This window comes from Balaenoptera borealis, assembly GCF_965194805.1.
Source record: "Balaenoptera borealis genome assembly, chromosome: 16".
NCBI classification, from domain to species: domain Eukaryota; kingdom Metazoa; phylum Chordata; class Mammalia; order Artiodactyla; family Balaenopteridae; genus Balaenoptera; species Balaenoptera borealis.
Genome location: NC_138872.1, coordinates 58,649,261 through 58,669,924, shown reverse-complemented (window position 1 = coordinate 58,669,924; position 20,664 = coordinate 58,649,261). Strand labels below are relative to the sequence as shown.

The window sequence follows — 20,664 nt, the reverse complement described above, 5'->3', positions numbered from 1 at the left end:
GGGTAACTTCACAGGCTAATAAGTGGGAGGATTATTCCAACTATTTTGGGGAAAGGGCAGCGATTTCCAGGAATTGGGCCACAACCCACTTTTTGGCCTTTTATGGTCAGCCTTGGAACTATCATGGCGCCTGTGGATGTGTCTCGTTTAGCATATGCTAATGAATACAATGAGCGTATAGTGAGGCTCAAGGTCTACTGGAAGTTGAATCTTCCACCATCTTGGGAGTAATCGGTTCTAACCACTTTTTATTGTGTCCTCAACAGCTCTGTCATTCTTTAAGGGTTGTTCCCTGCCCCCTTCCCTCCTGTTTCAGTTCTAGAGATGTTGTGCAACTTCTGGGCCCAGGCCTCAAGGGTCTTGTAGCTTCTGCCTTTGCTGTCTTGGAACGCTGCCTGAGCCCACCATGTAAGGAAACCCGTGGAGCCTGCGGATGAGAGGCCATGTGAAACCACACAGGGAAGGTGACCCGACCAATAGTAGCACCAATTGCCCGACATGTGAGTGAGGCCGTTGTGGACCATCCAGCCCGGTTGACCCCCCCAGCTGAATGCAGCCACATGAGTGACCCCAGCTGAGACCAGCAGAAAGAATTGCCCACCCATCTCACAGAATCATGAAAAATCATACATCAATGGCTGTTTTAAGCCACTACATTTTGGTGTGACTTGTTAGACATAAGAAATAACTAAGGCAATTCTCCAGATCAGTTCTGCTGAGAAGTCTGTTTAAAATGTAAAGGCAGGGGACTTCCCTGGTGGTCCAGTGGTTAGGACTCTGCGCTTCCACTGCAGGGAGCGTGGGTTCGATCCCTGGTTGGGGAATTAAGATCCTGCATGCCATCTGGCACGGCCAAAAAAAAAAAGCAAAGGCATTGTAAAGTTTGGATACCAGATGCTATTAAAATCTGAAGAAATGGGGACTTCCCTTGTGGTGCAATGGTTAAGAACCTGCCTGCCAATGTAGGGGACACAGGTTCGATCCCTGGTCCGGGAAGATCCCACATGCCGCGGAGCAACTGAGCCCGTGTGCCACAGCTACTGAGCTTGTGCTCTAGAGCCCGCGTGCCACAACTACTGAAGCCCGCGTGCCTAGAGCTTGTGCTTTGCAACAAGAGAAGCCACCGCAATGAGAAGCCTGCGCACCGCAATGAAGAGTAGCACCGGCTCGTTGCAACTAAAGAAAGCCCGCGCAGCCAAAAATAAATAAATAAACAAATAAATTTATATTAAAAAAATTTGAAGAAAGAAACTGCGTACTATCCAGTATAATGCATTCTCCCAACCCTTTAGGCTCCAAACCTCAGAGTGGAGACATCAGGAAATGTGACCACACCACGAAAGTGGTCTTCTGTATAAACAGAACCAGGTGTCAAATTATTTGTTGCTTCACCATGCAAAAAAGACTGGATGGAGGGAGGGTGTGCTTAAGACCGTCTGAATTGTGTAGGGGAAGAAAAAAGTCTTTTCCCTCTACCCATCTTAAGAGTCTTCAGCTGGGGCCCTATGAACGAGCCCAACAAAAGACCAATTAACAAGGGAAAATCAAACAGAAGTCTGCTAGCATGTGCATCGCACATATACATGGAAGAGAGGTAAGTAGGTCAAAGGGGTGGTTAGAATTTGAGATCTATACTCCTAACTTAGTAGGGGAAACAGAAGTGGGAGAAAGAGTATTTATAGAAAAGCAAACAATGTATTGGAAAGCTCAGTGAGCCCTTGAAAGACTAGATGGGAGATAGGAGAGTCTTGTGACAATGTTTGTCTGGGTGGGGTAGTGACGTCTCACCTCAGGAGATTAGAGCAGCTCCTGGAGAGGGGACTTAGGACAGCTGTGCTCTTTCAGGAGGTTCTGCTTTTAGGTAGATAACGGATTTCAGGAACGCACATGCCTTCAGCTCAAAATGATTCTTATGCCACAGTGGTATATTTTGGGGTGGCCTATCCTGATCCCCTTCACTTGAAAAATGTGGATTTCATTTCGGGAGGCCTTGGAGTATTACCTCGAAGAGGTAATTAGTCATTCTCCAAGGAGCTGAAATTGAGATACAAGGAAAGGATCTTGTGACCGCTGATTGGAAAGAAGTAGCCACGTGTGCAGCAGATTAACGTATCCACACCGTGCCCTCCGTAAAGTACGCTGCCTAAGTACGGAGTGCTGAATCCATGGCTGGCCGGACTCTCTATACCTGTGTTCTCATTTGTAAACGGGAATAATACTATCTATCTCATAGAGTTGTTTTAAGGTTGACAAAGGCCCTCTCCTTAACCAAACTTTAATCCGGCTTCTCTGAACTCTCTTCCCAGCTAGGGCTCAGCTTTTGGGCTTCCACGCTCTTCTTCGCATGGCCCAGTTTTAGTGAGAATCCTGTCAAGTCAGCTTAGCCAGAATCCCTGACCCTCAACCTCTGATCACCATCAATGTCTGACCAAATTCCTCACCGCCTCCACCGTCCCTCAGGTGATGTCTGATCAGCTCAGCCCACTTGCAGCGAGAATCCTGTTAGGCTGGTTTAGCCAGAATCCCCAATGTTTCCTCTTAGTGATTTTCCATCCCCCAACCCTCAACTTTCTCCTGGGCTATGAATCCCCACTTGTCCTTGTTGTATTCCGAATTGAACCCGGTTCCACCCAGAAGTCTCTTTCCCCCTGTTGTGATAGTTCTGAGTAAATCTGCTTTTGCCACTTTACTGTCCAGCTCTGAGTTTTCTTTGACAGGGTTAAATAGTTTAATGTACGAAAAACACTTAGAATGGTACCTGGCACACAGTCCTAGCTTTATTATGAATTTTGCAGCCTTTTCCATCAGTTTCCCAACCGATGGGAATAAAGACACATCCCTGCTACTGAGGTCCAAGAAGCAGCTGCAGACTTGGGTTACAGCTCCCTGACCACCCCTCCCTTCTCTCTCTAAGCTCTTCTTCCCTGGGCCATTCAGACCCACCACCTCCTCCTCTCCCTGCCCAAGGGTTGAGGGGTCCTGTTTTCTATCGCAACACAGGCTCGGAGTGTTTACTTATCTTGTTCTATAATGATCTCTTACTTTCCCAGAGACACGTGATATTTTTCGGCTCCTTATTCGTCTTTCAAGGACCTTTATCTGCTCCACTCCCTTCCACCCAAGGCCAACCACACTTGTTATCCTCAGAGACATGCTTGTTTTCCATTTGCCTTGGGCAGAGCAGCTGGCCCCTAAGTAAAGTAACTAAATTCTCATGCAACTTTAAGGAAAGAGGCTTGAGAGAAGGGGGGACTGAGAAAATATAAAATTGGGGACCCCTTCAAATACATCTTCAAAATCCGAGGTCACATGGAAAGCCAAGAACTTTTAACAATTCTGTATTCCTTTTTGAGTTTTCAGGGCCGACAGGGTCACTGATTTCTCTCCCCTCACCAGAGTGCCACCCTCCGCTCCCCCAGCAACCCCTGTTCTTGACTACAGGTGTATTTGTACAGAGAACATCAGAATTAACAAAAATCTGTAGTTATGACCATTGTCAATAACCAGTTCTGGAGAGTCTCTGTGGAAAGACCGTATTACCAGACAAAACACTTGCCTGCACATAGAAATTTAGTAGTGGCCATTTCAAAAACAAAGTCTATAGAAAGATATTCAAATAGAAGGGTATACACCATCACCACCACCACCACCACCAAGCATATTTGAAGTGATTTTTCAATGGAAAAGGACAGAAACACAAGCCAGACTGGTGTAAGCAATACATATAGAATTTTTGACTCACATAATTGAAAAGTCTATTTAGTGTAATCAGGCACAGCTGGATCTAGGTGCTCAAATGGTGTGATCAGATGTCTTTCTTCCTTCCTCCCTCCTTTCTCCATTCATTTCTTGGCTGGCTTGACCTTTATGGTTCATTTTATTCAACAAATATCTATTGAGTTTAGATGTACCAGGCACTGGGGATATTTCAATGAACAAAACTGACAGGGTCCCTATTCTCGTGGGAGTCATGTTCTGTTAGAAAGAAGGACAGCAGATTAGTGAATGGACAGAGACCTAATATACTTAAAATTTGGGGTAATTATGATGAAAACAAATGAGGAGCTGAGAGTTAAAAGGGACAGGGCTGGGAAGACTTGTGGTATTCAGGGTGGCAAGGAAGGTCTTTCTGTAGGTAAGATTTTCTGCCACCTGAGGAAGGATTAGAAGTCAGCATGTAGGGATCTGGGGGGAGAGCATTCCAAGTGGAAGGAGCAGCTATGCAGAGGTAGACAAAAGCCTTCCAAAGATGAGAAACTGGTTTTGGGGAGACTGGTACCAGGTAAAATTGTTGAAAGAGCCAGGGGGCAGGTATCGAGTTAAGGCTGATACAGGAAGATGGCATTGATGGGTTTTGTATACAGGGGTGTGATGGTGCCTGTTGCTGTGTGATGAATGGAATGGAGCAGGGTGGGAGTAGAAGGCCTTCCTGATCATATCAGCAAAAGGAGGCTGATTTCCACCTACCTCAGCTTGTTATGGCATTGGCCGAACTCACCAAATCATGGTGCAGCTGTCCATCTTACAAAGGGAAATGATTGTCATGGCAACAAAGAAAACACTCACAGTCCATCACCTTATCCCTGTCAATAGACAACCAAAAATATGTCACATCACACAATTTTCTTCTCACAGACCATGCCTTTTCACGTTTATTCACTTGGTACAATATGGCCGTTTTTCAAAATGTCAGAGGCCATTATCTTAAACATTTGGGTCCCAGGAAAGCTACTTGTTCTTGTGAACAGTGCATGAAGTTTTTCTAATTATAGCACTTCTGGATTCCTTGTCCTTTCCTTTAAATAAAGCGTCTAGCCATATGTTCAGTGAGTAGTATTCTAAGTTTTATATCTTGCCTTATTTTCTTCGGAATCCGTCAATGTCAGAGCTTTTTACAGTGTTATGTTCTGAACGTTGGTTGAGAAAACTAGCTTTACTGAAGATAAAGTGATTTTTAAAAGAGGTTGTGTGGGAGTCTGTGTCCTGCTTGCAAAAATAGTGAAATCAGGCCTTTCAATTAATTCCCTACCTAGAATTGAGCTAGCTTTTTCAGTGTTGTGTTGACTGTTTTGCCTGGATTTAAACACACTTTGTTTGCAGTTCAAAATCATTTCATACTTCTAAGAAGTAAGGTCATGGAACATTTCACCCAGAGACAGCTGGAGTTGGAGAAAAGGAGGGGATAAATAAAACAAGTTGAATATATATGAGAACGGAAACTGACATAATTTCCTGTGTCTGAATTAAACCATACTGGGACCAGGAATATGTTTCCATGCTTATATTAAATAACACAGAAACCAGGCCTAAAACAGTTAGCTGTTGATTTCAGGAAATACTTGCTCTTAGAAGATAAGACTGTGAACCAGCTAAAATAGGGTGGTCATCAAGATCTGCTCTTAAGACTTTAGAATCACTGGGCCCACTTACCCAAAGCTATTATGTCATAAGCTATGCCCAATCCTAGATGGTCCCCTACCTTGCAAAACCCACATTAAAATCACCCAGCCTAGGCCCTAAAGTCCTATAAATACTCTCTGCTAATAAAGGGGATCAGAATATGCCACTCCAAAACATGCCACTTTGGTGTAAGGATTACTTTGCCCTGAAGACAGTTAAGAGTCAATAGATGCAGGAAGAGTTCTCTGCCCTCCCCTTATCTGACTGAAAGCAGGACAAAAATTATCCTTTGAGGATGGCGCCCTCCCCCTCTCCCCACTACTAACAAGAGAAAAGTGACTCTTGTCATTGAATGTGGGAAGTCTGTACCAAAATGAGTTTGCATACATAGACCTTACTAAAATGACTCCCGTTCTCCCATTAGTTCTCTCCATATATTTTCTAGTAATTTCCCCATAATTTATTGTCTCTTGAAGCCCAAGCCCTCTTTCCTTTGTTAGAAGGGTACATAAACCCCTGAACAACTTTTGCAAGTTTTCATTTCTTTTCTATGAACTCCCATGCACTTAAATATTAGTAAAAATTGTGTGACTTTTTTCCCGCTAAATTTGTCTTTTGCTAGTGTAATTCATGGGGCCTGAGATAAACAGCCTAAGAGGACAGAGGAAAAGTTTTTCCTCCCCAACACTAATTTCCCCATTTTAAGATACTACCAAGACTCTGTTAAGATGATGCTCTCCTCTACTGTAGTGCATCCACTCAACAGCTTTGCTTGGTCAACAGGTTTTATCAGAGGTCCTTGGAGAGTCAGTCACCAACTTATATATACTGTGTGTCTGTGGTGTGTAAATGCGATAAAATCCCCACCAAAATGCAATGGTCCAAATGATCTGATGGCATAAAATGTGAGGTTGTGTGATTGCAAGGATAATGAAATTCCCTTTTGTATGATCAATTTTTCCATCTCAGTTGTGATCCATCTACACTTACAAACATGATCTAGCCTTACAAGCACGCTCAAAGTTTACTCGATACTAAAAACGTGTGGCAGCTTGATTGCAAAAACGATAACTCTATCTCTTCCTGTAACAACACCCCTTATAATGTGACTCTGCAGCTCCTCCCATCAAGAGATAGAACCGTTTGTTTCCCCAGCCCTTCAGTCTGGGCTGGCCTGATGACATGTTCAGGCCAAAGGAATGTAGCAGAATTGAAGGTGTGTCAGTTTTGAGCCTAGGCCTTAAGAGGATCTTCCAGCTTTTGCTGCTTCTCCTAGAATTCCCAACTCTGTCATATGAACAAGCCCAAGTTAGCCTGATGAAGAATGAAAGACCATGTTGGGAAATTAGTCAAGCCACCTCAGCCTACAGCCAGCCTACCTTTTACCATGTGAGAAAGCCCAGCCTAGATCAGCAGAGCCACCTACCCAAACCACACCTAACACTGATGTATGTATGAGCCCACTAAGACCAACAGAACCACCCAGCTGACCTACAGACTCCAAATACCTATTGTTTTAAGTCATTGAGTTTTGGACTAGTTTGTTATGCAGCAATAGCTAACTGATACTGTGGCTGAACCACACTGACTCCATTCTGTCAGCTCCATCTTAAGCCCTCAGTCCTACCCCTCCCCTTTCTGCATGACTGAGCTTTAGCCTACTCATAAGGAATGTGCCCAAGCCAGATAAGTTCCCTATCAGCTTTTACCCTTACCTTCATCTGATGTGAAAACTGCAAGAATGTCTTTGCTGACACAGAGGGTTAATGGTCATGAGACCCCTGGGGTAGGAAAAAAAATCCCTGATTCCCATCGTTGTGTATGTGCTTCTCCCTTAGTGGTCAGATTGTATCTTCAGCTTTGGCCCCTTTTAATCTCCCTGTACCCCTTTTGGTGGCTCGGAGCGCAGCTGTGAATGCCTCTGGATTGTCATCTGCCTGATCCTGCCTGTATGTAAGTTACCCGTGATAAACCTCATAATTGTACTTCATGGAGTTGCCTGCTTGGTTTTTTGGTCTCAAAGTTCCTTCTCAGTTCATAGGATATTATTCAATATCCCCGCCATTCAATGGATACATATACTGTGGCAGACATTGTTTATTGCCTAAAAACATATCTCCCTCTCTTCTTCCCAGCTAACAGAGTGTAAATTTTTTTCAGATTCCTTGACCTGGGAAAAGGTAGGCAGTGGCCAATTACATTATGCCACATTGCTGGCTACAAATAGGAATGGCACATGAGCCATCCTGGCTCCTCATGAGACATTGCTATGGTCATTATGATGAGTCAAAGATGAGCATCTGAGTCAAGATACGTGTCTTAGTCTGTTTGGGTTGTCAAAACAGAATACCATAGACTGAATGGCTTAAAAAAACAAACATTTATTTCTCATGGTTTTGGAGGCTGGGAAGTCCATCTAAGTTCAAGGCAGATTCAGTGTCTGGTAAGAGTCAGCTTCCTCATCCATGAACAGCTGTGTCCCCATATGGCAGAAGGGTGCTCTTTGGGGTGCTCTTTTATAAGGGCACTAATCCCAACCCGAAGTTCCCACATCCTAATACCTTTATATTGAGGTTAAGATCTCAACGTATGGGGGGATATAAACGTTCAGTCCATAACAGTATCCCCATCAGAATTCTTCGCTACAGTTTTATATATGGAGGTTAGAAATGAGAAAAATGTGCCTGAGATGGGGGCTAAGACCGATTGATCTGTTTTAGAATAAAGCATGAGAGATGAATTTTACGTCTGAATATTTTAGACAAAATTCATTTCTGTGTAATAAATTTACCAGAACAGTGAATTTATATGTCACCTCCCTCAACATACAAATTGCGTGACAAGTTATGGTCAGCCTTTGGACTTCTGGACCACACTAAAACAAGATGATACATAATCATTTTTAGGACTCCCACTGAAATTTTCTTTTTTGCCTGGCTAAAAACAGCTGAAGCAATGGATGTTTATAATAGGAGGGAGAATCAGGTCAAATGAACTCATCTCCAAGGAGATTTAAAATGCTTTTGAAACTAAAAATAGAACTACCATATGACCCAGCAATCCCACTACTGGGCATATACCCTGAGAAAACCATGATTCAAAAAGAGTCATGTACCACAATGTTCATTGCAGCTGTATTTACAATAGCCAGGACATGGAAGCAACCTAAGTGTCCATCGACAGATGAATGGATAAAGAAGATGTGGCACATATATACAATGGAATATTACTCAGCCATAAAAAGAAACGAAATTGAGTTATTTGTAGTGAGGTGGCTGGACCTAGAGTCTGTCATACAGAGTGAAGTTAAGTCAGAAAGAGAAAAACAAATACCATATGCTAACACATATATATGGAATCTAAAAAGAAAAAAAAATGGTTATGAAGAACCTAGGGGCAGGACAGGAATAAAGACGTAGACGTAGAGAATGGACTTGAGGACACGGGGAGGGGGAAGGGTAAGCTGGGACGAAGTGAGAGAGTGGCATGGACATATATACACTACCAAATGTAAAATAGATAGCTAGTGGGAAGCAGCCGCATAGCACAGGGAGATCAGCTCGGTGCTTTGTGACTACCTGGAGGGGTGGGATAAGGAGGGTGGGAGGGAGACGCAAGAGGGAGGAGATATGGGAATATATGTATATGTATAGCTGATTCACTTTGTTATAAAGCAGAAACTCACACACCATTGTAAAGCAATTATACTCCAATAAAGATGTTAAAAAAATTAAAAATAAAATAAAATGCTTTTGAAACCCTCTGTGATACGGACCCAATTTTATGCATTTTCTTTGAACTCTATCATTCTGGACCCTGTTTGCCAACTTGTCTTTGCATTCATGGTTTAGACTAAAGCTCCATCTTCTGGAGAAGAAATGACATATAACCACTGCTTGGCACATTGACCAACCATCAAACTTGATTTGGAAGTTTCTGAGAAGGTGTCTTTCTTAGTTATCCAAACGATTTCTCATTGGCAGCTCATTTTTCCCCTTTGGGAAGAGTGTCATCTCAGTGGGGCAGTGAAACTAGGTGCATGCTATTGATCACCTCCCCTTTCTCAAAGAGAGATTCATGGCATAGTTTCATCTTTATATTTATGGTTTCTGCAGCAGGAGACTGATTGGAATAATTTCCCTTCCCTCAGCTTGTTCTTCCTTTGATCCCTTGTATCATTGAATACCTCGGTATTATCTTCTTATTCTCTGGAGAAATCAATTTTGCTGTATTTTATTCATGTGGTCTATTCTGAAGCTCCTTCTTGAATGCAAATATTTTAAGAAATATTATACATTAACATTATATTTTTGAGAGATTGAAAACTGGTCAATTTTTTGTTTTAAAATAAAATTAATTTTTTAAGAATAGTTTTAGATTTAAAGAAAAACTGTGAGGATAGTACAGAGAATTCCCATAAACCCTGCATTCAGTTTTCCCTGTTAGTATCTTACATTAGTATAGTATATCTGTTACAACTAATGAACTAATATTGATGCATTATTATTAATTAAAGTCCATACGTTATTCAGTTTCCCTTAGTTTTTACAGAGTGTCCTTTTTCTGTTCCAGGATCCCACACTGCCTTTAATTGTCATGTCTCCTTAGGCTCCTCTTGACTGTGACAGTTTCTTAGATTTTCTTTGTTTTTGATGACAGTTTTGAGAAGTACTGGTCAGGTATTTTGTAGAATGTCCCTCTGTTGGGATCTGTCTCGTGTTTCTCTCATGATTAGACTAGGGTTTGGGGCTTGGGGAGAGGAGGACTGCAGGGATAAAGTACCATTTTTATCACGTCTTATCACTGTGGATGCTGACCTTGAAACAGGGTTTGTCAGGTTTCTCACTGTAAAGTTACTCTGGTAACTTTAAAGTCACCCACTGTAAAGGCTCTCTGTGACCTTGAGCGGCTGTTTTTCGGGGAAGGAGAAGCATAGTGCTTTGCCGTCTGTCTTCGCTCAGCTGGTGCCGCACAGCCGGGCTGCTCCTGGCCCCAGCAGAGAGAAGCAGCGTGAATGATGGGGTCCATTTGATTCAATCTATTTTATGCAGCCATGGGGAAAGGATGACCTAGGAGGACAATATGAAAAGGGAGTCAGGAAGCCAGAGTTGAGATCTGTCTCTAGACTTGGAAATTCTTTTGTTTCCATCACCAATACGTTGAATGCAAGTTTGTGTGCCCAACACACAGTGAGGCCAAACATTACTGAAACATCAGAGTTTGGAGCAGAGAAAGGTTTATAGCAGGGCCACGCGAGGAGAACAGGTGGCTCAAGCCCCCCCAAACCCCTAACTCCCTGAAAGTTTTCAGCAAAGCGTTTTTAAAGGCCAGGTGAGGGAGGGGCGTCCCAGGGTATGTGATCAGCTTATGCACAGTTCTCTGATTGGTTGATGTTGAGGTAACAGGGCGGTGTCACAGAGGTTAACATTATCAATCCTTAGGTGCCAGAAGGTCTGGGGACTACGTGCTCATGGTCAAGTAGTTAATTTCTCCCATTTGGTGATGGTTTTTAGCATCTGAAAAATTCAGGAAAAATGCATGAGGTACTATTATCTGGGTACTTCAGAGAGGAGATACAGCAGAGGATATGGTGGAAATGAAACCATGCAACTCAGATTGGGACTTGAACCCATGTGCTGGGCCTTGAACCCAGCCTAAACCCAGATTGGGACTTGAACCATGTCTTTTAACTGAGATCACACACCTGGTCTCAGGACTTAATGAAGCTCAGGTTCTTGATGTCTCATGGCAGAAAAAATTCAGTGAGAGACAAAGTGATGGGTAAGAAGTGGATTTATTTAGAGAGAAACACGCTCCACAGACAGAGTGTGGGCCATCTCAGGAGGTGAGAGGCCCCAAAATATGGGGTGGTTAGTTTTTATGGGCTGGGTAATTTCATATGCTAATGAGTGGGAGGATTATTCCAACTATTTTGGGGATGGGTCCCAGGAATTGGGCCACCGCCCACTTTCTGATCTTTGATGGTCGGTCTCAGAAGTGTCATGGCGCTGGTGGGTGTGACATTTAGCATATGCTAAAGTATTACAACGAGCATATAATGAGGCTCAAGGTCTACTGGAAGTCAAATCTTCCACCATCTTGGACCTAGTTGGTTCTAACCAGTTTTTGTCGTGTCCTATGGCTATGTTATTCTTCTAAAGTTGTGCCCTGTCCCCTTCCCTCCTGTTTCAGAAGGGTCTGTCCCAGGAAGGCCCCACAGGTTCCTGCTCAGTTACAATTATGCTAAAGGGCTCTTGGTGTATCTTTGAGGATGGAATGGAAAGAACACTCCAGAAACAGGAAACTTAAGTTCTATTCTAAAGAGTTAAGTTGCCTTGGACAAGACAGTAGCCTTCTCTGGACTTAGGGGGAGGGGATACTGAAAAATATTCGTTAAATCATCCACTCAATGACTTTACACAGCTCATGTCACTGAATGAGCTAGGTGACTCTATGAGGTAGATGTTACACTGTAACAAAACAACAACCATAATGACAAGATTAATAAAACCAGCCATTGTGTATTGACTCTTACCATGTGCCAATCAGTAGGAATTCGAAGTGACTAGACCTATCGCTTGGGCATTCCAAATCTAAGGGAGAAAGAGAACAAATAGACAAGTTGTGGTATAATAAGAAAAGTATTTGTTTTTTGTCGTTGCCCCCCACCCCACCAGCTCCTAAAACCCTTGGAATTTCCTGAGTGACAGGAGTGTCTTTTGTTATACATAATGAACTCCTCACCAACACACCTGAGTTTATGCTAATGAGGTGACTTAGGTTGGGGCCCCAGACAGTTTGAGGATGGGGCTGGTCACCAGAAAGACCAAGTGATTAGAAGGTTGGAACTTTCAGCCTCAACTACAGACCTCCAGGGAGGGGAGTCAAACTGGAGATTATGGAAGCTTCTGGGTTGATGAACACATCAAGGTGCTGGGAGGGTGACATGCCCAGAGGGGTCCTGGAAGCTCTGTGCTCCCCTCTCTCACATGTTCCCCTAAGCATTTCTTCCATTTTGCTGTTCCTAAGTTGTATCCTTTATAATAAACCCATAAACATAAGTAAAATTCTGTGAGTCATTCTAGCAAATTATCAAACCTGAGGACGGGTCATGGGAACCTCTGATTTATAGGCAATTGGTCAGAAGTACAGGTGGCCCAGGATTTGTGACTGTCATCTGCAACATCTGCAAGGGGAGCAGTCTTGTGGGATTGAGCCCCTTTAACTTGTGGGATCTGACACTAATTCCAAATAGTGTCAGAATTGATTTGAATTGTTGGACACCTATTTGGTGCCAGAGAGTTGGTTGGTGTCAGAAAGAATCTTGCACAAGTACAAGAGAGTTGTGAGAGTTGTGAGGTGGGCAGTCCAGAAAGCCAGGAGAACTCAGAGGAATTGAAATTTATAGGTCAAGTAATGAGTTATTCCATTCAAGAATGTGGAGGAACGGTACTGCAGTAAAAGGAAGCAGTGTAGACAACACTTGTAGACAATACTATTACTGTTAATAATAATAGTATATTAATGCTTAATTAATATCAATTAATTAATATTATTGATATTTAATAATTTACTAATTATTAACAACATAATAGCTACTCCATTTCTCACTTACTATGTGCCAGGTATTGAAATTAATGGCTTATAGCCATTTTCTCATTTAGTCACCAAAGGAACCCTATGAAGTTTGTATTAGTTACCTGGGTTTTTCAGATGCAAAAGTTGGGGCACAGAGAGGTTGTGTTAGTTAGCAAGTAAGTGGCACTACTCTTAGTTGAAACCATAATGGAAAGGGCAGTAGCTTTGGAGTCAGATAAACTTGGGTTTATTTCCTAGTTCTTCAAGCCTCTTGGGAACTTCTGAGCCTCAGTTTCCTGATTTATAAAAGGGAGAAATAATAATACTTATCCCCTAAAATGAGGATTAAATAAGATTAAGCAATCTATGCGGTGCCTGATAATAATCAAGGCACAGCAGAGATACTATTAAAAAATAATGATGTTTTTTGTGTCAGTCAGCAATTGCCGAGTAACAAACAGCTACAAAGTCTCAGTGGCATTCAGTGGTAAGCATTTATCTCTCAGGCATCTGAAGGTTTGGCTGGGGGTTGGTGAACTTGACTGGGTGGCTCTGCTTCAGGCTGCAGGGCTGGTCTAGCTGGGCCTGGCTCCTAGCTGAGACTTGGTCTCAGGTCTGCTTCATGTGTGTTCATTCTGGGGCCCAGGCAGAAGTGGCAACAGCTACTCATGAGAAGCCCTCTCAGGTGTTGGCAGAACTGCAAGAGGGTGAGCCCAATGGTGCAACTGCCTTTGAAATATTTTCTGACGTGTTTTTTCAACATCACCAAGCAAGTCCCCATCACCAAGCAAGTCCCCATCACCAAGCAAGTTTTTTCAACATCACCAAGCAAGTTCTTAGCAGGCTCTGACTGGATGTCCTACAATTTAACTCAATTCTGACATTATTTATCTGGAAATAGCATCAGATCCCACAGGTTAAGGGTTCAGACCCACAAGATTCACCCCCCCACCCCACCCCCAAAAACTCTGATCACAAGTCCGGGTTGTTACCTGTGCTCACCAACTGCCTATTTTGACTGAATGTCCATGCTACATCACTATGTAGGCACCAATCCAGAAGCTCTGCAAATCCCACAATTTGGGGGTTCATTACATAAGCATGATTGATTAAATCATTGGCCATTGGTGATTGATTCAACCTCCCACTCTTCTCCCTTCCCCATGTGTGGGGAGGGGGGTGTGGGACTGAAAGTTCTAACTTTCTAATCCAGGTTGGTCCCCCTGGCAACCAGCCCTCATCCTTAGGGGCTTTCTAAAAGTTATCTCATTAAAAAAAAGTCAGGTGAGGTTGGAAAGGGCTTGTTATGAATAACAAAAGACAGTTTTATGGCTTTTATAGCTTAGGAAATTTCAAGGGTTTTAGGAGCTCTGTGCCAGAAATTAGGATGATGACCACAATATGTATTTCTTATTAGAAATCACAATATCACACTTTTGTGTACATTGATCATATTTACTGACAGCTCATAAGCCAAAGCAAGTCATTTAGCCAAGCATCAATGGAACTGGGAAATATACTCCACCAATGGGAATGGTGGAGAGGGAGAGAATATTTTATTTTACTTACTTATTTATTTATTTTTTTAATTTGAATTTTTAAAATTAAAAAAATTTTTAAACATCTTTATTGGAGTATAATTGCTTTACATTGTTGTGTTAGTTGCTGCTGTATAACAACATGAATCAGCTATACGTATACATATATCCCCATATACCCTCCCTCTTGCATCTCCCTCCCACCCTCCCTATCCCACCCCTCTAGGTGGTCACAAAGCACCGAGCTGATCTCCCTGTGCTATGCAGCTACTTCCCACTAGCTATCTATTTGATATTTGGTAGTGTATATATGTCCATGCCACTCTCTCACTTCATCTCAGCTTACACTTCCCCCTCCCTGTGTCCTCAAGTCCATTCTCTACGTCTACGTCTTTATTCCTGTCCTGCCCCTAGGTTCATAAGAATCTTTTTTTTTTCTTTTAGATTCCATATATATGTAATAGCATACGGTATTTGTTTTTCTCTTTCTGACCTACTTCACTCTGTATGACAGACTCTAGGTCCATCCACCTCACTACAAATAACTCCGTTTCGTTTCTTTTTATGGCTGAGTAATATTCCATTGTATATATGTGCCATATCTACTTTATCCATTCATCTGTCAGTGGACACTTAGGTTGCTTCCACGTCCTGGCTATTGTAAATAGTGCTGCAATGAACATTGTGGTACATGTCTCTTCTTGAATTATGGTTTTCTCAGGGTATATGCCCAGTAGTGGGATTGCTGGGTCATATGGTAGTTCTATTTGTAGTTTTTAAAGGAACCTCCATACTGTTCTCCATAGTGCCTGTATCAATTTACATTCCCACTGACAGTGCAAGAGGGTTCCCTTTTCTCCACACCCTCTCCAGCATTTATTGTTTGTAGATTTTTTGATGATGACCATTCTGACCGGTGTGAGGTGACACCTCATTGTAGTTCTGATTTGCGTTTCTCTAATGATTAGTGATGTTGAGCATCCTTTCATGTGTTTGTTGGCAATCTGTATATCTTCTTTGGAGAAATGTCTATTTAGGTCTTCTGCCCAATTTTCGATTGGTTGTTTGTTTTGTTGATATTGAGGTGCATGAGCTGCCTGTATATTTTAGAGATTAATCCTTTGTCAGTTGCTGCATTTGCAAATATTTTCTCCCATTCTGAGGGTTGTCTTTTCGTCTTGTTTATGGTTTCCTTTGCTGTGCAAAAGCTTTTAAGTTTCATTAGGTCCCATTTGTTTTTGTTTTTATTTCCATTACTCTAGCAGGTGGGTCAAAAAGGATCTTGATGTGATTTATGTCATAGAGTGTTCTGCCTAGGTTTTCCTCTAAGAGTTTTATAGCATCTGGCCTTATATTTAGGTCTTTGATCCATTTTGAGTTTATTTTTGTGTATGGTGTTAGGGAGTGTTCTAATTTCATTCTTTTACATGTAGCTGTCCAGTTTTCCCAGCACCACTTATTGAAGAAGCTGTCTTTTCTCTATTGTATATTCTTGCCTCCTTTATCAAAGATAAGGTGACCATATGGGCATGTGTTTATAAGGTGACCATATGTGCAGTTGTTTATGGGCTTTCTATCCTGTTCCATTGATTTTTTTTCTGTTTCTGTGCCAGTACCGTACTGTCTTGATTACTGTAGCTTTGTAGTATAGTCTGAAGTCAGGGAGCCTGATTTCTCCAGCTCCGTTTTTCTTTCTCAAGATTGCTTTGGCTATTCGGAGTCTTTTGTGTTTACATACAAATTGTGAAATTTTTTGTTCTAGTTCTGTGAAAAATACCGTTGGTAGTTTGATAGGGATTGCACTGAATCTGTAGATTGCTTTGGGTAGTATAGTCATTTTCACAATGTTGATTCTTCCCATCCAAGAACATGGTATATCTCTCCATCTGTTTGTATTGTCTTTAATTTCTTTCATCAGTGTCTTATAGCTTTCTGCATACAGGTCTTTTGTCTCCTTGAGTAGGTTTATTCTTAGGTATTTTATTCTTTTTGTTGCAATGGTAAATGGGAGTGTTTCCTTAATTCCTCTTTCAGAATTTTCATCATTAGTGTATAGGAATGCAAGAGATTTCTGTGCATTAATTTTGTATCCTGCTACTTTACCAACTTCATTGATTAGCTCCAGTAGTTTTCTGGTAGCATCTTTAGGATTCTCTATGTATAGTATCATGTCATCTGCAAACAGTGACAGTTTTACTTCTTCTTTTCTGGTTTGCGTTCCTTTTATTTCTTTATCGTCTCTGATTGCTGTGGCTAAAACTTCCAAAACTATGTTGAATAATAGTGGTGAGAGTGGGCAGTCTTGTCTTATTCCTGATCTTAGTGGAAATGATTTCAGTTTTTCACCATTGAGAATGATATTGGCTGTGGGTTTGTCATATATGGCCTTTATTATGTTGAGGTAGGTTCCCTCTATGCCTACTTTCTAGAGAGTTTTTATCATAAATGGGTGTGAATTTTGTCAAAAGCTTTTCCTGCATCTATTGAGATTATCATATGGTTTTTATCATTCAGTTTGTTAATATGGTGTATCACATTGAGTGATTTGTGTATATTGAAGAATCCTTGCATTCCTGGGATAAACCCCACTTGATCATGGTGTACGATCCTTTTATTGTGCTGCTGGATTCTGTTTGCTAGTATTTTGTTGAGGATTTTTGCATCTATGTTAATCAGGGATATTGGCCTGTAGTTTTCTTTTTCTGTAACATCTTTGTTTGGTTTTGGTATCAGGGTGATGGTGGCCTCATGGAATGAGTTTGGGAGTGTTCCTCACTCTGCTATGTTTTGGAAGAGTTTGAGAAGAATAGGTGTTAATTTTTTTCTAAATGTTTGATAGAATTTGCCTGTGAATCCATCTGGTCCTGGGCTTTTGTTTGTTGGAAGATTTTTAATCCGTTTCAATTTCAGTGCTTGTGATTGGTCTGTTTATATTTTCTATTTCTTCCTGGTTCAGTCTCAGAAGGTTGTGCTTTTCTAGGAATTTGTCCATTTCTTCCAGTTTGTCCATTTTATTGGTGTATAGTTACTTGTGGTAATCTCTCATGATCCTTCGTATTTCTGCAGTGTCAGTTGTTACTTCTCCTTTTTCATCTCTAATTCTGTTGATTTGAGTCTTCTCCCTTTTTTTCTTGATGAGTCTGGCTAACGGTTTATCAATTTTGTTTATCTTCTCCAAGAACCAGCTTTTAGTTTTATTGATCTTTGCTATTGTTTCCTTCATTTCTTTTTCATTTATTTCTGATCTGAATCTTTATTATGTCTTTCCTTCTGCTAAATTCGGGGTTTTTTTTATTGTTCTTCTTTCTCTAATTGCTTTAGGTGTAAGGTTAGGTTGTTTATTTGAGATTTTTCTTGTTTCTTGAGGTAGGATTGTATTGCTATAAACTTCCCTCTTAGAACTGCTTTTGCTGCATCTCATAGGTTTTGGGCCTTCGTGTTTTCATTGTCATTTGTTTCTAGGTATTTTTTAATTTCCTCTTTGATTTCTTCAGTGGTCTCTTGGTTATTTAGTAGTGTATTGTTGAGCCTCCATGTGTTTGTATTTTTTACAGTTTTTTTCCTGCGATTGATATCTTGTCTCATAGCATTGTGGTCAGAAAAGATACTTGATATGATTTCAATTTTCTTAAATTTACCAAGACTTGATTTGTGACCCAAGATATGATCTTTCCTGGAGAATGTTCCATGAGCATTTGAGAAGAAAGTGTATTCTGTTGTTTTTGGATGGAATGTCCTATAAATATCAGTTAAGTCCATCTTCTTTAATGTATCATTTAAAGCTTGTGTTTCCTTATTTATTTTCATTTTGGTTGATCTGTCCATTGGTGAGAGTGGGGTGTTAAAGTCCCCTACTATTATTGTGTTACTGTCGATTTCCCCTTTTATGGCTGTTAGCATTTGCCTTATGTATTGAGGTGCTCCTATGCTGGGTGCATAAATATTTACAATTGTTATATCTTCTTCTTGGATTGATCCCTTGATCCTTACGTAGTGTCCTTCTTTGTCTTTTGTAATAGTCTTTATTTTAAAGTCTATTTTGTCTTATATGAGAATTGCTACTCCAGCTTTCTTTTGATTTCCATTTGCATGGAATATCTTTTTCTATCCCCTCACTTTCAGTCTGTGTGTGTCCCTAGGTCTGAAGTGGGTCTCTTGTAGACAGCATATGTATGGGTCTTGTTTTTATATCCATTCAGCCAGTCTATGTCTTTTGGTTGGAGCATTTAATCCATTTACATTTAAGGTAGTTATCCATATGGGTGTTCCTATTGCCATTTTCTTAATCGTTTTGTGTTTGTTATTGTAGGTTTTTTCCTGCTCTTATGTTTCCTGACTAGAGAAGTTCCTTTAGCATTTGTTATAAAGCTGGTTTGGTGGTGCTGAATTCTCTTAGCTTTTGCTCGTCTGTAAAGGTTTTAATTTCTCCGTCGAATCTGAATAAGATCCTTGCTGGGTAGAGTAATCTTGGTTGTAGTTTTTTCTCTTTCATCACTTTAAATATGTCCTGCCACTCCCTTCTGGCTTTCAGAGGTTCTGCTGAAAGGTCAGCTGTTAACCTTATGGGGATTCCCTTGTATGTTATTTGTTGCTTTTCCCTTGCTGCTTTTAATATGTTTTCTTTGTGTTTAATTTTTGATAGTTTGATTAATATGTGTCTTGGCGTGTTTCTCCTTGGATTTATCCTGTATGGGACTCCCTGTGCTTCCTGGAGTTGATTGACTATTTCCTTTCCCATACTGGGAAGTTTTCAACTATAATCTCTTCAAATATTTTCTCAGTCCCTCTCTTTTTCTCTTCTTCTTCTGGGACCCCTTTAATTCAACTGTTGGTGTGTTTAATGTTGTTCCAGAGGTCTCTGAGACTGTCCTCAATTCTTTTCATGCTTTTTTCTTTATTCTGCTCTGTGGTAGTTATTTCCACTATTTTATCTTCCAGGTCACTTATCTATTCTTCTGCCTCAGTTATTCTGCTATTGATTCCTTGTAGAGAATTTTAAATTTCATTTATTGTGTTGTTCATTCATTGTTTGTTTGCTCTTTAGTTCTTCTAGGTCCTTGTTAAACGTTTCTTGTATTTTCTCCATTCTATTTCCAAGATTTTGGATCATCTTTACTGTCATTACTCTGAATTCTTTTTCCGGTAGACTGACTATTTCCTCTTCATTTGTTTGGTCTGGTGGGTTTTTACCTTGCTCCATCATCTGCTGTGTATTTCTCTATCTTCTCATTTTGCTTAACTTACTGTGTTTGGGGTCTCCTTTTTGCAGGCTGCAGGTTCGTAGTTCCTGTTGTTTTAGGTGTCTGCCCCCAGTGGGTAAGGTTGGTGCAGTGGGTTGTGTAAGCTTCCTGGTGGAGGGGACTGGTGCCTGTGTTCTGATGGATGAAGCTGGATCTTGTCTTTCTGGTGGGTAGGACCGCATCTGGTGGTGTGTTGGGGTGTCTGTGAACTTATTATGATTTTAGGCAGCCTCTCTGCTAGTGGGTGGGGTTGTGTTCCTGTCTTGCTAGTAGTTGGCATGGGATGTCCCATGCTGGAGCTTTCTGGTCGTTGAGTGGAGCTGGGTCTTAGTGTTGAGATGGAGAACTCTGGGAGAGCTCTCGCCGATTGATATTACGTGGGGCCGGGAGGTCTCTGGTGGTCCAGTGTCCTGGACTTGGCTCTCCCACCTCAGAGGCTCAGGCCTGACACCAGGCTGGAACACCAAGGCCCTGTCAGCTGCATGGCAGTGAATGTGGTGGTTTCCATTATGAAGTCAGATTATGAGGGTCTACAATAGCTAGTACAGGTTGACTTGGTAGCACTTTGTGTACGAGGCTGTCTGCAGCAGCCAGTGGCTGAAAGAGTAGGTCTCCTCATGTGCTGCCAGAATCTTAAATGTTTATATAGAGGTCTTCACTGGGTTCAGTCATGGATTCTGTACAGATGGTCTCAAGAACACCTTACTCTCTCAAGGTTGTGTTCTTGAAACAGCTCCTAAGCCTGAGGGTCTACAAGCTGCAGGAAGATGAGACCGCCTGGGGCAGCCTGCAAGCCGTGATTTGTGCCACGAACCCTGCTGCTGCCCTCATGGAATCTGGCTTCCCCCGCCCGCTCTGAAGTGAGTTTTTAGTGAAGCTTTCTCCCTGTGTTGTTGAGATTCATGCTA

At 41.6% G+C, this 20,664-nt stretch overlaps 1 long non-coding RNA gene across 3 annotated transcripts in view; it reads right to left on the bottom strand.

Annotated features, from left to right (window-relative positions):
* Positions 1 to 6: 6 nt before the first annotated feature.
* LOC309613357 overlaps positions 7 to 20,664 on the bottom strand; it is a 47,437-nt gene continuing 26,779 nt past the window's right edge. For all 3 annotated transcript variants that reach the window (XR_014235675.1, XR_014235676.1, XR_014235677.1), the window contains 2 exons: positions 11,936 to 11,993; positions 7 to 10,469 (listed from right to left, as the gene is read on the bottom strand). This is a non-coding gene — a long non-coding RNA (uncharacterized lncRNA). The remainder of the gene's footprint in view (positions 10,470 to 11,935; positions 11,994 to 20,664) is intronic.